Raw genomic sequence first — 15,823 nt, forward strand, 5'->3', positions numbered from 1 at the left:
AATATAAGGTCGCTGATTGCAATAAATACACTTTCTCGAGGATCGCCGGTGTTTAATTTACTTACCCAAGCGCTACACCGTCAACCATTCCTTGTCATACATTTGTATAAGAAGTCAACCAAGCCAAGCCAAGTTCAACTGTTCTACGAGCCAGGAAGGAATCTCTGATCACAATTGTGATCAACAAATGATCACATTGATTGTGTGTGTAGGGTGCGCAATATCTGCCAACGCGTACTCAGCCAGGGTGGTGGTGGGTGACCTGTAGTCGTCATACAATGTTCTAAATAAAAATATCTCTGCAGTGGATAGTGCTACGAAACAGGGTGTCTAGCAGAGATCGCTACCTCAGCGATAAGACCGCCTGTTGTGCGTTGTATAAAATGTATATTTCTTTTACATTTTTCTTATCCTTTGTTGTACATGTAATGTATATTCGTTTGTTTTTGTTTGTTGAGGTCAGCGATGATAATCTCCATTCTTCTCTTTATATTTTGCATATAAATAGTTGGTAGTCGCCTTCAATGCAATTTCTTCTTTTGGTTAAAGAATGTTTTTAATAGTATGAGTAATTTCGCATTTAAACATACAAAGTTCCAAACCGTGCCGGCTTATAAGATTTATTCCTAGATAGATATGCAACGTAGAGGTAGTGCTCGCAAATCGGATCTAGCTCCCCTGGCTGGGATTCCTAGAATGTATCATTGATTGTGCCTACGTGGAAGCTCTCAGTGAAGCCCGTAGTATGGGATATGTTCTTAATCTCTATTCCGTGGAACTTCAATATAACTGAAATATAAACCTTAATGTTCGATGGTACGTGCGTCGCAATATCGTGTTCTCTCTTTTACTCTACAATTATTCGACGTAAGACAAAGTGGGACATGAAGATGAAGAAATAGTGAATAATTAAGTCACAAACATCGATTGATAAAGTAAGAGGGTAAAAGCTGTTTAACGCGAATTTAATTATAAAGTTATTACGACAAAGCGTATTACCGGAGGCTGAGTAGGCCCGAGGGGGGTACCCGCTGCCCGGGATGAGGGGGGCGGGGTCGGTGACCGGACCTCGCGGGCTTGTAAGAAATCAATTTGTAAACGCCATCATAAACAAGATGTAAATAAGAAATAAACTTGATCAGCCTCTATGCAAATGTTTCGTTATTCTGTGGGAATATTCTATTCTGTGTTGGTTTATTTGGTGACAGATGAATGGATACGCAACGAATAGCTGTGGATATATAGATATATATGTGAAGTCGTTTTGTTAGTGATGGTGCAAGACCTGATATCGCAGATTGGATGGAGAGAACTGCTTCAATAGGTTAGCACTCGCTGCGATCTATTGTCAACTGACTAAATCAATTGGGCAGCTAGTAGATATTCATAGAGCACATTCTTTTTACGATCAAACTAATATTCAACACAGCACCATTTGGTTTCTTACTCTATTATATTATAAGCGTAGTCTGAAAGCCGCTTCAGGATGATGTAGCTAAATATCTTCATATACAAATTGAATCCTACAACAATTAAACCGGTTTATTGAAGTTCACGGACTGCGAATGCATAACTAAAAGGCGAAGCTTATAAACGCGACTCTTTCATTGGCTAAGAGAAGTGTCAGTGGCTAATCGGAGCAATTAATGACGATGCGAAGGAAGGAAGGTGGAATGGCTGCATCGAGGAACTCGACCCGCGACTTTTGGTAGGAAGCTGTAAGGAAAACATCACGTTTCCGTGATTCAGATAAACGTGTCGCTCCAACGATAAATCTATTCCCTTCTTATGAAATGTATGTCCAAAATATCCTATCGAACACCCAAGTTCGCATAACGTAGGCTACGAGGCTAGGCACATAAGTCGCAGATCGAGCTGATTCTCCACGTTTCTGTCTAGATTCCCTTCCCTGCGACGTTAATCCAATAAAGGGGAGACTAATGCTGTTATGATTTCGTCCCCTCGTCTGCTCATTACCTCACTTAAGTTTTAAGTAGGTACACGATAATACAATGCACAGTCCGTTTTGCTTGTCACCGACTCCTGTATGCAACATGTCTTTATGAGTTTGATTTTAAGCGAGTTCTCTACATTTAAAAATTAAAGACTTTTTAACGGATTTTAAACGCGATTTATTCATTATATTATTAACCCGACGTTTCGAACACTTTACAGCGAGCGTGGTCGCGGTCTCCCCGTGAATAAATCGCGTTAAAAATCCATTAGAAAGTCTTTAATTATCTAAATGTCTTTATGATTTAATTGACCACCTTATATTTCTATTCTTGATCAGGTATGCCGTAAACGTTAGTGTTTCCATGTAGGTACATACGGTGCGGGAGACATGGGAATTCGCGTAAAATATTTCATAGTGTACCATGTCCAAACAAACCAATTTTCTAGAGAATCTGATACAAACATACGGAACTTGAACTTCATAAATAATAAAAGGTCGAAGCAGACTTGGAACGTGTTCAAAATCAATGTTCAATTGGCAATAATATACTCCCAAAGATGGTATGAATTATTTGAACATATATTTCTTTTGCTACATTTATCTCATACTTGGCGATATTAAAATATTTCAAGCAATAGTATTCAATTACCGTAATTGAAATACTTTATCAATTAAAACTCGTCGACGGCAGGTGGCGCGAATTGCGGAGTAACTTAGCGGCTGGTGAAATAAGAAGTCACGAAGTCGAACTTAACTTAGAATATATAGTATAATTTTTTTTTGCAGTCATAAAGAAAACTGTTTGAGGAATGTAGATTGTTGTACTATAAAATTGACATTTTAGGTTAGTTACTGGCATACCCAAAAATTAAGTAGGATTTAAATTCGACAGTATGTTTTTTGTGGTGTGATTATTTTTATGTTTGATTGGAAATTTATACCATTAGTTCCTGTTTTCGAATTTAGATTGTTACTTCCCTTCAAGCACATCGGTTACTTTATAGAAAGGGATTATTTAATCAACACTTAAAATCATTGATTATATGCCCCGCCATGGTCGGCATAATTTTTTTATAATTAGTATCACAGTCCATAAACATTAGCATCCCTTAGCAAATCATAACAACTCGAAGTGTTATTATGATTACAATTGCAGAATTCGGGAATCAATTAACCAGCCATCTGGCAACCATAGAACAGGTCCGAGTACCTATAAACACTCGTATCACATCCATTCGAAGGTCTTGATCACCGAGTGCTCAATTTGCATCACCAGCGGTGGCTCGGGAACGCGGAAGTTTGGTCTCAAACTCGACCTTGCCGTGTCTTGGCACGTGCTCCGATAATACTTATCAATGGCTGCGCGTAATACGGGCAGGTTGTTTACGCTTTTTTTTTTTTGGGAGCGCGTGCGCTGCTTGTATTCTGTAATGGATGGGTTTCTGTTATCAGCGTTGGATAATTGTATTTGCGTAAGTGCTTGAACGGATGTGACGTTCAAGTTTATTATTTTTTTTTATTTTTTTATATATCTATTCACGTACACGATATGTTATGATTGTTTTTGCGGAATATATTTGTAGTTAGTTCCTTGATTTAAGCGAATTTCAATTGTCGACTTGCAAACTGACGCAACCGATTGTACTTAATAGGTTTTTTTTTTTAGATCCAATAGAGATGCTGTTCCAAAGTTTTGACTAGTGCGTTTTAGAAATTGGTTTCAATACAATGCAATTCATAATTAAGAGTTTATACTATACATACTGTAGTGTGAAAAGTCCAATATGTATAATCCAATCTATTCTATGCGAATCTATTTTAACGATAACCGTAACGCTTGGTTGAAAAATCGTGTAAATCATAATAAATTGATTGTCGTGCTGCAGGGGTCACGCCACTTGACTTTGCTCAAATTCATAGCTCGCCCACTCGCCACACTTTAGTAATGAGTCGTATTCAGCGACGAAAATATATAGAAGTTCGTTTTGACAGGTCATTTAGATGTCAGAGAATATCCAGGTTTAATTTGCCGATATTTTAAGGTCCATACCCTGTTTCCAGAATGATTCCGGAAGGATCGAGAAAAAGCCCCTATGATTCTACAATTATTTGGAGAAAGTCTATAATGCTATGAGGTTAGGTACTTAATAAATTAACAACCAAATGACTATATTCATATTTCAATAACTATTTATTACCCGTTCCAATTTTATATTTATTCAGTTGGTTACATATTAAGAATTATAAGCCGTATGTATTTCCTATTTCAGTGTACGCGTCACGATCGCTTCCTAAAATGGACGTTTTTCGAAGCGCGACAAAACTAACAGTTAATTATTTGAATTATAATAACGAGAACATTCCGCGGCTCAAACGAATCGTCCTTGTGTTGAATTTAGAGTTTAGACGGTAGCGCGTGCAGCGCTATGTTGAGTGCTAATGTGTCGAGGCGAGTGGTGTTCGATTTGATCGAGTTGATGAAGATGATAATGATGATGATGATGAAGACATCTGATATTTATAACAGTTGCCAATTACAAAATTACATTTTAACAAAATGTTAGTTTACTCGTCCATCCCTCGTCCTTTCTGCCTCCAAATAAGGCACACGGAACAGGAAAAATGTGTTACGAAATCTACCACATTTATCTAAAGCATTTGAATGCTGTACGCGTAATTTCGTATCCCGTAGGATATAAATGAAAAGTTGCCTATATGTTATTCCAGTTGTCCAGCTATCTACGATACAAATTTCATTGCAATCGGTTCAGTAGTTTTTGCGTGAAAGAGCAACAAACACACACACATCCTTACAAACTTTCGCATTAATAATATTAGTAGGACTATAGGGACGAGGGCGCATGGGAATTCCCAATGCAGTGTCGGCATCACGACGTGACTTCATAGATCGGTGACTGCACGCTACGTCAGCACCGTGCTGAGCTCGCTGGTGGCGTTAGCGTGGTTAGCAGGTTTCGAGCGAAAATGTAATGTCTATTTATAAAACGATTGCAGTGGGTGCGTCGCGTCATTTTTATTTTTTGCGTTTTCTCATCGCGCGCTTTGTGATTAATATCTTACAAGATATTACGTCATGTAGGCATTTACAAGCCGTTTTCACATGTTACCAGAAATAGTGGTTGCTTTTCTATTAATGATAAATTTTGTTTTCATCACTTCTTGAAATAATTTGTAACATTCAGTGCAATGCAATCAGTATTTTTATGATGATATTAGACATGGACAGTTTCTACCCCGGTGGGACTATATTCTTTCAATGTTATCTTGTCACTGTTATAATCTTAAGCATCACTTCAATATATTTACAATTACGTAATAAATAAATATGTGGTAAATAATAAATTTAGCGTGTAAATCATTGACATTTAAAAACGATCGATGGGAATGTAATTATGTTTTTTTTTTTATAACATAAATGTCATTGTCAGTCATAATAATAAATTAATGAATATACACTTACGGTATCTACGATACTGCATACTCGAATTTGTGCATATTTTCCCACGAAACTTGTGGAATTTGACCTTATTCGTGCTGTTAGCGTTTCCTCTTCAAAGTTTTGGTTCGATTTTGAAGTTTTTAACAGAGTTGAATAGTTGCAAACTGGTGTTTAACGGCCCGTTGTAATTGTGTTCCCACCTACGCTCATTGCCCTCCAATTTGCTGTAGGTCAACAATTAGTTGTGCCCTGCTTCCTTGTTTTATATTTTTGGACCAATATAATTGATCATCTCAAAGAATATCGTGCCGAAAACAAAATTAACGTTTTGACACATTGTTAATTAATTGGAAAATGCGTGAGTTTTGAAAGAAATCTCTGTCTATAAACTCGAGAATGGCGGGGCCGATTTAGATAATCTTGGGCTTGACGGCTTCATTATAGACCTGGGAATGGTTAAAAGATAATAAAAATAGGGAGAAATGTGTCAAATAATGTTCTATTGCGTTGTGAAGTTCGCCGGGTCTAGGCTTTTACTAAAAACAAAGTTATTTGTATCATCACGATACTCGAATCGAGAGGGAAACACGATTCGTGTGAAACCCTCTCTGTCGTAACATATTACCTATGCATAATCCAGCTATTTATAGATGTAAGAAGCTCATTAATTTGTAGACATTGCGTATTATTATACACATATTTACAGCAATACAGCATTGTTAATCAGCGTAGACTATTCCACCTTTCACCAGTCCAATCGTCATATTTCGGATCGGTGACGACACCCGCGCGACCGCTCCGGTTGGCCGTCCTAGCCATACCACCGTTATTTGTCCATACGTCGGTATTATTTACCTCGCTAACTGTTAATCGACTTGCTGCAATTAGGTATTCTTATAAATATGTAATAGTGTGTGTAGGTGTGAGTTGAGGTGTGTCCAGTGTGTGAGCTAATTTAAATAAAATGATTGTTTGGAGATTTAGACTATGCGATGGCCCGGTTGACTGATGACTTTTGCGAGAAATCTGGGCGTGGGTTGTATTGTGTTTTTTCCTAGTGTGTGTGTGTTTACAAGCTTAAGATTTATCCATTGTCTAGTTTGGGTGACGCTTTGTTCAGTTTAGCAGAACGAAGTGTATGAGACGTATTATTAATTGGAAATAAAGATTCTCATTTGTATTTGGGATAGATAGTTTTGTTTGCCAAAAAAGGCAAACTTCTCAATTTATCTTCTAGTCTATAAATAAAGTATCTTCTGTATTCTTAACTTATAATCAAAGTTATACGTATGTATTTAATCGTTATAAGCTATTTAAAGTTATGTATTCGTTTGTGTTGTTACCAGCCATCCGGATGTAGTATGAGACGTATTTAGTTCATATAAATCGTCGATTATGTTATAAACGTCGATTACTTTGTGAAATCGTACGTACGGTCTACGCAGTGTGAAGCCCGCATTTGTTTCCTACTTCCGGCGACGTCACGCGAGCCTGCTCAGGCTTAAGTCGTTATTTTAAACCTGAAGTTTACCTTGGGAATTGGCGAATTCAATGGGACATTAATATATGTTCAAGGAATCTTTAAAATAAGATCAAAGAAGGTCTGCTTCGCAAAAAAACCCTGAGTCTTTTCTTCCCATTAAATCAAATTTTAGAAATACCACCAAACGCTACAGTTATGGTGTTGTGTGATTGCCATAGTAATGAGGACGGGTAATAAGGAAGCCCGTGTTCTCATTACCCATAACTATTAAAATATTTGTGCGTATCTACATCCGCGTATGTATGCGTTCCTGGTACGATTGAGCCGAATTTATTGTTAGTTTGCAAGATTGGGAGCGCGAGGTGCCAGCTTCCTTATTCCTTCCCTTTCCTGTTAGTGATGAAACTCGTATGTTATTGATATATCATTTCTCGATTGGGCAACGCTGATCTAGAAAATTTCAACCTCTTTGATGGCGGCGCCAATAAAACTAAGTGTATAAAACTGCTATAGAAAATGAGGGAATTGGAAAATACTTAAAACCAGATCGTACTTCCAATATTAAATTCCCAAGTCTATCGAGAACAAACAGAACAAGATCAACAAGAAATTACACATAACCTAGCACGTACACATGTTGTATGTATATTCATCTAATATCGATTACCCGTGTCAACTTCCGTATCTAATTACGCAGCGAGCGGCGGGACCGGTTCTGGGAGCGAGTATCGGTGGCGGTCTCACATCCGCATCCCGCTCTTCCGGAATTCTTAGTTTCATCTCGTTACAGTGAATATACTCAGTGCAGTGGAAAAGTGTGATGGATGTGGATTCACTGGATGCTTTTGTGTGGAGCACGTGTGATATTATATGTTCTATGATAATAGGATGGTAGAGACATCCTTGCAAATGGCAACATGAAAAAGAGAGGATTTCATTGGTGTGTTAAAGGAAGATGGACGTGAGTTTAAGACGTAATAAAGCAACAATCATACACTAATAATTGAAACTCTGTCTGGTTTATATTGATAGTTTCATAATAACGTGTAACACGAACTCACGCCGCCGTGCTTTAAAGTTGAGACATGATTGGAACACATTTTCTGTGCAAAAACACTGGATGGGCTCGGTCGTCCACTTTACATTCGCGTCGTGTGATGGGCGACCTTCGCGAGATCGCACGTCGAGATCACGAGCCGATGGTTAATCGACGCACCGATCGTTTGTATCGCAGGATTTGACCGTTTTTTTTACAAGGCTTCAAGGCTTGAAGATGTGTTTCTTAATAACAATTCTTGAGAAGTCTTAAATTAAAACTTGGGTATTTGGAAAATTCTCTTCTGAGTGCTGCCAGACCAATGCATTTTTTTAGTGAGTCCCCACCAGGAATCGAATCCGTGGTGGTACCCTTAGTGTTATTTGAAGCCAATAAACAGTTACGTTTTTCATTAGTTTAATAGTAATTTAAAAACTTCCCCGTTTTTATGATTGTATTGATTGTATGGGTACATCAATCTTAATAATATGATATGAAAAGTTATTTTTTTTCTAAATTTTCCACAATACCTTTATTGCAGTATAATAAACAAAGAAATATTAAATTTTAAACTCGTTTCCAGGACGTATCGGTGATAATATATCTCTGTAACTTACACTGATGTTGAAGGGGACCATTTCGGCATCATCACTCATGCCTGCGTCTTAAAATTGTTTGATTTTCTACTCATTTTATTCCTGTTTAGGTGCCAAATAAAGGTATGTCTTTGTCTGTGTCTATGTCTCATATCTAGGCGCACTTTCGCAACGTTGGCCATGCAAATTTCAATACAATAGCTTTTCGCATCAGCGTTTGTCGATTGGAAATATTAATGATCCTCCACCGTGGGCAGACACGGAGGCGGCACCGCGTCAGCCGTGATTCACCGAGCCCACGTTCAAGGGAACCCGCGGAGGTCACGGCGAGAGGATGCTCCTTGCGATGTCTTCGCGATACCTTCACGATTGGCATTTCGTTTGGTTTGTATTGTAGGAGTCGCGGCGTTTGGGGATCTTTTTGCTAATGCTTTGTGACTCACTGTTTTGGTTGTTGGGTAATTAGACATGGACAACATTTAAGTATTTTAGCAAAATACCGAACACAAACATAAAATTATAACGGTATTACAGTGAATAGAATTAGAGAACGATATATTAAAAATGTATATATTTTGTCTTTAATTTTTTTTTATTGGATTCAAGGAGGTTTTAAGTTCGACTGAATTTTTTTTACGTGTTCGTTACCTCATAACTTTTTATTGAGTGAATCGATTTTTTTGGTTATTTTTATATTCAAAAGCTACTTAAATCTGGGTTAGACCTGACAATTTGAAGGTGATTTATGTTTTTCTGTTAAAAATGATATCATATAAGTACGTTACTTCAAATACGATGCTTTTTTCGTGGAATTGACAGTTTGATGAGACCGTAAATTTGCGGTTATTTTGTCGATTTGTACCGATTCAAGTGATATTTGAATTGTAAGTACAACTAAAGCAACAACGGTTAAATGAGGTTGTTCATGATAAATTGAATAGAAATTAATTGATTCAATACGGGCAATTTTGTTTATAATCGATTCAAAATTGCGGATGTTCGGCAAAAATCTTCATAATTCGATTAGAACATTATATTCAGGTGTATATAATAGACGATGTGTTGCGGATTGCGCAATGAGGTGAAAGTGTGCGCAGCGTGCAAATATCGCAATATCGTCCGCTTATGAACCTACAACTGCGTGTGATTGGATGCTTGAGACATTATCTCTATAAAACATAAGTAGTTCGCCTCCGCTTCGCTCGTGGTACATATAGTGTTGGCTAGGTCACACCGGGAAGTTGCAGCTCTCTTATGGTGGAATTTTTTTTTTGATATCGGTCCAGTGCAGTTCTTGTATGATGACATTACAACCATACATACAAAATTTCTTATTTTATAATTTTAGTATTCTCGTAGAAGATAGATTAGCCGACCCGGCGAACTTTTCCACGCCATGAAATATTTTTTGGACAATTTTTCCGTATTGTTTTAACCTTTTAAACCTTCCTTTGACATTTTAACCAAAATTATAGACCAGCCCAATTTTTATAGTTTTGGTTTTGCCATTTTCGAGTTTGCGAGACTAACAAACAGCAATTGATTTATATACATTAGTTGAGGTAGACTAATAGTAGTAGTTTTTGGAACAATTATAAGAAAAGGATTAACGACTGGAAAGGAGGAATGGATTGGGAACAGGGCGGATAAGGAACGATAAGGAAACGTGTCTCCGACTCCCCCACTCGCCGTACGAAAGACAATAGCATGCAATAATTCATACCGGTCTTCTGTGAGGGTGTGGTACTTCCCCGATGCGAGCTGGCCCCAATCCTGCCGAAGCATGCTCGGCACCTACATTGGAAAAAAAAGAATCCATGATCGAGATATAAACGAATTCAAAGACAGCGGCTCTAAACAGTCGTTATTTCAATAAAACTACACAATCAAGAGCAGCCATACAAGAGTGCGCCCAACATCTGCCGACACCCGACACCTGATAGTATTGCGACCTTGCTCCGTTTAACTGAACAACACACCGGTTGTACGTCACGCGACTGTTTCTGCTTCCAGCTGCGAGATATACCGGTTTCTGTATGTGCAATCTGGCTGGTCGATCGCACTGGATATGATTGGATAATCATAGTTTTGTATCATGTCCGTCATACTTTTTTTATCTAAATTGTTATATAACAAATAATGTCCGTATAAGCATTTTAGCAAAGAAACAATTGGGATATAAAGCTGGATTACATTCTTATCTTATACCTTTAAACGAGCAATTCTTGTATATATATATAATTGGGATCTCGGAATCGGCTCCAACGATTTTCATGAAATTTAGTATACAGGGGGTTTCGGGGGCGATAAATCGATCTAGCTAGGATTTTTTTTAGAAAATGTCATATTCGTGTTTTTTTTCCTGACATCTATTGGTGAATAATAATACTATTTTGCTTCGTAGATAGCTGGACAACTGAAATAATGTCATATTCGTGTTCTATTCGTGTTTTTTTTTCCTGACATCTATTGGTGAATAATAATACTATTTTGCTTCGTAGATAGCTGGACAACTGAAATAACACATAGGCACTTTTTATACCGATATTCCTACGGGATACGGTTACGTAGCACGCTTACGCGGTTTCAATCGCGGGTCACAGCTAGTAACTTATAACATGGGTAATTTTTTAATTTTGATGTGGGAGCCGAGGCATGCTTCGGCACGAATTGGGCCAGCCATGAAGGAGTAAATTGATAAGGGTGAGGCCTTTTTAAAAGGAAACGGGTCTACGGCTCCCCTACTCGTCGTACGAAACACAGTAGCATGCTACTATTTCACGTTGGTCCTCTGTGGGGGTGTGTGGTATTCCCCTCGTGCTAGCTGGCCCAATTCGTGCCGAAGCGTGCTCTACTCCCAGTTGTAAATGCTTAACCTTTTATTCCGTTTGTTTTTTTGATCATTTCGCAACAAAACCGTAGCATCTGATTTCGAGCACACATCCAATACATAGCACATTAGTTCTAGCGCACCGAATGACCTTAAACGATAAACTATTTTGTGATTTATCGTCGGGATGATTAATGAGTTTTATAGTGGCCTGGTGCCTTCCTGTCAGCGCTCGCGGTACATTGTCAATCTAGGTCTCGGGAATGTTCAGATTAAGATTAAATGGGATGAGTTATCATTACTCTCGCCTGGGTTCTGGAAGGTATTGTTTGTCCAGTGAGAACGATGTGATTTTGGGTTTGGGAAATATTATTTTATGTTACTTTTTGGAGCTTTTGTCCTGGCGCTGTGTGCAGAATGTTCTGATTTTATTTCTATTATATACTTACGTTTATGTTCTATTGAATTCTTCCTCGTTGTAGTAAGCAATATTGACGTATTATTAGAGTTTTGATAAGTTTACCGCGTAGTTGCCCCTAAATCCAAATCTAAACTAGCATTACAAAGAGGAAATTTTTATAACTGCACCGTCACAGAGTGCCATGTACCCCACTTCGCCCATGGGCGAAGACGAAGCGGAACGCTAGCTTTTTATAATAGAAGTCTTCGCTGTCGAAGAAATGTTTGGCCATCCCATCTTTAGGCGTAAACCTATAATCCAGCCTACACGTGCGTCGTAAACCAAAGAATTGTGTCGCTCGCCGTAAGGTGTGACGCAACGCTTCTCCGGCCGAGTACGTTGCGCAGATATATCCCCTCGATTTATGTAATGTTATGTAAGGAATAATACATGCATTATTATCGAGAGTATGATTGATGGAGACTATTGGGCGTTGCGTCTCGTCTATTTGCGCATATAATATCTTTGAAGCTGTTTTTTTTTTGTATGTGTAACGTTGACGTTAACGTTAACGTTGTTCATCAACCAGATAGTGATGATGTCGCGTATTAAATGCGTCTACACAATTAAGTGAAACATACGAATTAGGTATGTATAAACAATGGCGGCGATAATAGCATGTAACTGTTAAGTGGTGATTATGCACACGTGGAGGTATCGCGTGCTCACGGTCGTGGGTTCAATCACGTTTCACCGCTGTGTGTATGTCTTATTTTTTGTTATAAGGGTGCGTTGTGTTAAATATATTACTATAATAGATAGAGAAATAGAGAATAAATAATAGTTTTATGAATTATGTGAACAAAAATAAGTTTGCATACAGACGGGTGCATTGCGAGAAGCGAATCTGAATCTTCATATATCTGAATATATGAATATATATATCTGTACCCGTGTGTATATCTAGCTTAAGATCTAGCTCTTTCGGCAGTCTAAGTATAAATTAATTTAGAACTTTATTTTAAGTTCAAAAATTTCCCTTACTACCGGTGTTTCATCGATTCATACTACAGACCCCTTTCCGTAACACAATTAAAACGAACGTACCTACATGTACAATTAATTTATGTATTAGTTTGTATGTGCTTGATGACGCAGTCAAATGCCACGCGCCCGTAGCGGGCGGCGCGTGGCGCCTGACTGCGTGTGGGGTGATCAGCCGGGCGGAACCTGCAGGGGCTGACAGTTCCACAGATATTATACTAATATTATATAGTAGCCATATGCCCGGGCTTTAATCGGGACTCTGGGAACATAAGGAAATGTGCCTAAACCACTCTGTAAAGATGCAGCTAGTTGTCCATTGGTAAACATTAGTAGAGGAACATTTGAAATGAATCGAGTAGCGTTTCCAGTATCTTATTAGATTGAAATTATTTTACATGCAATTATGCAAAAATGCCTAATTGATTTTACTGAAAATTGAGTATGGACGTAAGCAACCAAGCCTCAGCCCGTCAGCCCTATTTTGTTGATAAGGAATTACATGCGATGTTCTAGTAATTTCTTGATACGTGATAGACACTTAAGTAGAAGGTGAACTTAGCGCAAAATCCTTTGACATTTTATATGCAATCCCCTTGGTGCATTAGGCTAAAGGGCACAGAGCGTCCATATAGTGTTACCGGGCCGAGTGAAGTTGGCCTCGCCTCACCTTTACCACCTTACGGGTTGGGGTGTGCACTCATGCGCAGCTATCGCCTAAAATAATCTGTGCACTTGTAATGCAGGTCCTGCTTCGGTGACGTTTAACGTTATAGTGTTCACAAGCTGTTGATGTTGTTATATATATGAACCAACCTCTTGAATAACTCTATTTAAAAAAAACCTCATAAAAATCTATTGCGTAATTTTAAACATCGAAACATACAGAAACACACAGATGGTAGAATGCGACTTTGTTTTATGCTATGTAGAGACAAACAAAATAAATTCCTGAACGTTACATCACGTAATGAATATCATTTCGCCGCTGATGATATGCAGGGACAAACTTATGGTACTTAAACTAATCTATACCAATATTATATAGCTGAAGAGTTTGTTTGTTTGAACGCGCTAATCTCAGGAACTTTTGGTCCGATTAAAAAAAATATTTCACTGTTAGATAGCCCATTTATTGAGGAAGGCTATAGGCTAAATAACTTATAAAAAACTTATAAAAATAATTTATAAGTTAGAAATTTATTAATCAATAAACTTCCTCGTATTCAGGACTGATTTTGAATCTAAACGATAGATATTTTATTTATATTCGTTATTATATGTAGAAATAAATCGATTTCAGGTGACCGGAAGTTGCGGATTTGATACGGTTTTGCAATTACGGCTTCCGGAATCACTACAAGTTCAGTAACTGATATGAAACATAATTAATACGCAAATGTGACACGTGCACACCTGAATGTTATTTTGTTTAAAAGGCGTATATTGAAAAACTAAAGTTTAGATAATTGATTAATTGACTAAAATAATAATAATCTATAGTAATATTGTAAAGCTAAAGAGCTTGTTTGTTTGAACGCACTAATCTCAGGAACTTCTGGTCCGATTTAAAAATTCTTTCAGTGTTAAATAATAAATAGTCCATTTATTGAGGAAGGCTATAGGCTATATATGTATGTACGACGGGCGAAGCTGGGGAGGACCGCTAGTAATAAATAAAAATATCTAAAGATCCACCTATCGCATCAATGCTTTTATTGATGCGCCTCTGTCAATCTCTTTGAGATTGAAATAACTCTTTGTCGTATAATAAATAAACGAAACGTCACCACTGACATTAGCAGCATCCCTCGCACGCGCTCGGCGAATGTCTCGCGCCCACTTGACCCCGGCGTGCACAATGAACTATAAAAATAAACGTCGCCCGCGTATCGAAAATCTTGTGTCCATTGCAAAGTGCAAAGTGGTCGCTCTTTTTTGTGGTGAATCTCTGGGCTACTACATCTTAGCACAGACGCGTGGGTTGTGTGAAGGTTCACCGTGGTAGCGACACGCTCCAGGGCGTTCCTCCTTGTCACGGGGATCGCGAAACTCGGCTTGGGCTGTCGCATGAACGGCCCCTCCATTCCTTCGGCCGCAGAGGCCGTACACGGCCGGGCGCTCACCCGGGTGGAAGGGACCTCGTCTTCACCGGCGAAGACGGTTTACGCTTTCTGCTGTAGTTTTATTAATAAGACAAGGTCGACAAGACGGGTTTTTCGCCTATTTGATTTTTATCATCGGGGTGATGTGGTTTTTAGACATAATTTTAACTGTAAATCTGCTTGATTTTTATTGATTCTGATTACCTTAAATTCAACATTTACGCTAATAAATTTGATAGGTATCTAATTATAATCTAAAGGTAACAAGGGCATTGCGAAAAATTTATATATATAACGAGCCACTGAGCCACCACTGTTCATAATAGTTTTTATAAATGATGGTTTTTAAGAACACAATTTGAACCATTCATAGTTGGAAGGAAAAAGCGTTTACCACATTTATATCTACAGACGTCGATTAAATAGACGAGTAAGGTATGCTATTGTTTAAGGATAATTAAAAGATATGAAATTGCCCGTGTCTCATCCCACAGTTGAAAAAGTCTTTTGTACTAATGTCTAATGAGACTATGTTTTAAACATGCGAGTTACGGTTTAAATTATTCTTTTTGCCACTATACTATACAAACTCTTTATTGATTATAAATCATTATTACAAAAAAAAAATCACATGTGTTAAGTCAAGTCACAGTGTTCACCATGGGAACGAACCCAGGACCTCCAGGCTGTTGGCAGGCTGACACATAAAACCGTCATATATTCTGAATAAAACTTAATACCCATCGACTATCTAGAGTTTTACTTGTATACTAGCCGACTGCTTCTTGTAGACTGTAATAACCTAGGTATATGTTATGATAAATGTCATTTACGAGCCATAAATTGGCCATAAATTTACATAAACATACGTCGGTTACGTGGAATGCCTCGTGCGAATTGCGGACGGGTTAA

General features: G+C 38.0%; 1 protein-coding gene across 3 annotated transcripts in view; it reads left to right on the forward strand.

The window, feature by feature from the left end:
- Positions 1–15,823, forward strand: part of LOC119830056 — a 72,778-nt gene that overhangs the window by 43,472 nt on the left and 13,483 nt on the right. The gene's annotated exons all lie outside the window — the stretch shown is intronic.

The sequence above is a fragment of the Zerene cesonia genome, chromosome 11 (genome assembly GCF_012273895.1).
Source record: "Zerene cesonia ecotype Mississippi chromosome 11, Zerene_cesonia_1.1, whole genome shotgun sequence".
Taxonomy (NCBI): domain Eukaryota; kingdom Metazoa; phylum Arthropoda; class Insecta; order Lepidoptera; family Pieridae; genus Zerene; species Zerene cesonia.